Genomic DNA, 2,463 nt, shown 5'->3' on the forward strand with positions numbered 1-2,463 from the left:
GCCAACACTGTAATTAAACCTGAATATTGAGATTTTAGTTTAAAAAAAAAAAAAAAAAAAAAAACCAACTACATTGACATCTGTTGCCTTAAAAGAAAAACACAATAACATGCATGCCGTAGGGGTGCCACCCCTGATATACAGTGCACATAAAAAGCGTGGGTGCAGATGCACACGCACATGCCTGTGGTCAGTAAATGCACACCTCTGCACATATCACCAAGTTCCAGAAACAGAACGCAAGCATTTCTCAGGGCCTCCTATAGGACACGAACTGGCATATAATAAACACACATACTGACTTGACTCTCACTGAGAAGTAACCAAAAATTATCCAAATTATGTACTGATTGTGTCCTTGCTTTCTTTGGAGGTTTTATACCTGTATAAATACTCCAAAGTGATACATTATTTAGTTTTGCTGAGCTTTGAATTTTATATAAGTTTAACCCGATGATATATTTGCTTTATTCTTTCTCTCAAAACTACGTCTTTGCATAATTCACCCAAAGGCTACTCATATTTGATTGCTGTATATAGTAATACACTATAAAACTTTGTCGCAATTTATTTATCCGCTCTATTGATGGATAGTTGGGCTTTTATCAGTCTTTGCTATTATGAGTAAACATTATTGTACGTGTTTGGGGCTGATATTTGCACGAATGAACCAAAGGTCCAACAATCTCTACAGCACATTTTCTGGGTTATAGTATACACACATGTCCAATTTTATGGGGAAAGCGAAATTGTTTTCTGAAGTAGTTGAAATAATTTGCACTTCCGTGAAAGTGAATAAAAATTCTTACTATTGAGCAACCTGCCAAATGCGCCATTTTCTGTCTTCAATTTTTTTCTTCCTTACAGATATAAAATGATTTCTCATAATACAGTACTCTAAAATTGTATTTCCCTGGGGCTGGGGATTTAGCTCAGCGGCAAAGCGCCTGCCTGGCAAGCGCAAGGTCGTGAGTTCGGTTCCTGGTACCGGAGAAATACCAAAAAAAAAAAAAAAAAAAAAAATTGTATTTCCCTGATTATTTGTGAGCACATTTTCATATATTAAGGACCTTTTGGGTTTAGTATCATTTTATCTGTGAAATAGCTATAAATTTCTTTTGCTTGTTTTCTAGAGGTTGGTACTATTTTTCTTATTAATTCACACACACACACACACACTTTCCCTGGACACCAGTCTTTTGTCGGTTTTAAGTTTCACAACATTCTGAGTTTGTGTTCCACACACTTCATTAGCCTGTTTGTGATCCTTTTGTGGCCTTATTTCCTTTTTGGTATCATTTTGATGAATAATTTTATTTTTAATGTGGTCAAATGTATTAATATTTCCATTTTGGTTTGTTTTCTATCACAATGATGAAGTCTCTTTCTACTGTGAGGTAGAAAATTCTTCCATTCTGTTTCAAAAAGTTTTGGAGTTTTACCTTTAATTTTTCAGGGATTTTTTTTCCAACGTGGAATTGGTTTCTATATACAATGTATAGTACCAGTACAATTTTACTTCTTCAGATGATAAAACAATAAGGCCTACACCATTTATGAAAAAGTTTATTGTTTCTTCTCATACATCTGCAATACCACTTTTTACACATCCAGTGTCTTGGGAGGTCAATTTCTGGGCTCTCTGTACTGATTTCTTAAGATATTTTTCTATTCTTGTGTCAATACAACCCTAGATTAATTCATACTTAATAGAAAAAAGTGCCCCCAACAGGGAGACAGAACTTTTGCAAAAGGGGAAGGGAACTAAGAGATGGAGGGAGGAGAAAGAATCGGGGGAAGGGGATAGAAAGAAGAATTAAGATGTGTTAATTCTTCCAGGTACCAGCTCTCCACTAGGAATGTAATTGTTAGGTACTGAAAACATGTGCAAATAAAAAAAGAGAGGAGAAGTATTTTGAGGAGGGTTAATGACAATGTGTTTTTTACTGGAATAAAATTTTAAATTAAAGAACAATAAATTAACTATAATTTTAGCTAAAAGATGGTGAACAAATTTTTTCTTTTTCTACAAATGTGTCTTATTAGTCTAGTTTTTGTATTTTGATGCAAATTTTTAAGTCATTTATTAAGCCACACAGAAAAATATTGTTAAGGTGTTGACTACAAGTGTATTGACTCTATAGAGCACTTCAGACTGAATTAGCATTTCTTGAGTACTGATTCTTCCAAACCTTGAACAATATATGTTTCGATTATCACCGATGCCTTACAGAAACATTTTATCAGTTTTTAATCTTATAAATGTCTTATTTCTCTTCAAGTATATTTCTGGGTTTATAACTTTTGCACTATTATTCATAGTATATTAAAATTACTAGTTATTGAGTCATATTGTCCTACAGTGGAATTAAGCCCCCTCACAATAAGAAAAAATTCTACCACTTCTGAATTCCCTGCAGGCACCACTATAGCAAGTCGCATCCCCGCCACTGTCGCACACAC

This window comes from Chinchilla lanigera, unplaced genomic scaffold (assembly GCF_000276665.1).
Source record: "Chinchilla lanigera isolate Chin_1 unplaced genomic scaffold, ChiLan1.0 scaffold00034, whole genome shotgun sequence".
Taxonomy (NCBI): Eukaryota; Metazoa; Chordata; class Mammalia; order Rodentia; family Chinchillidae; genus Chinchilla; species Chinchilla lanigera.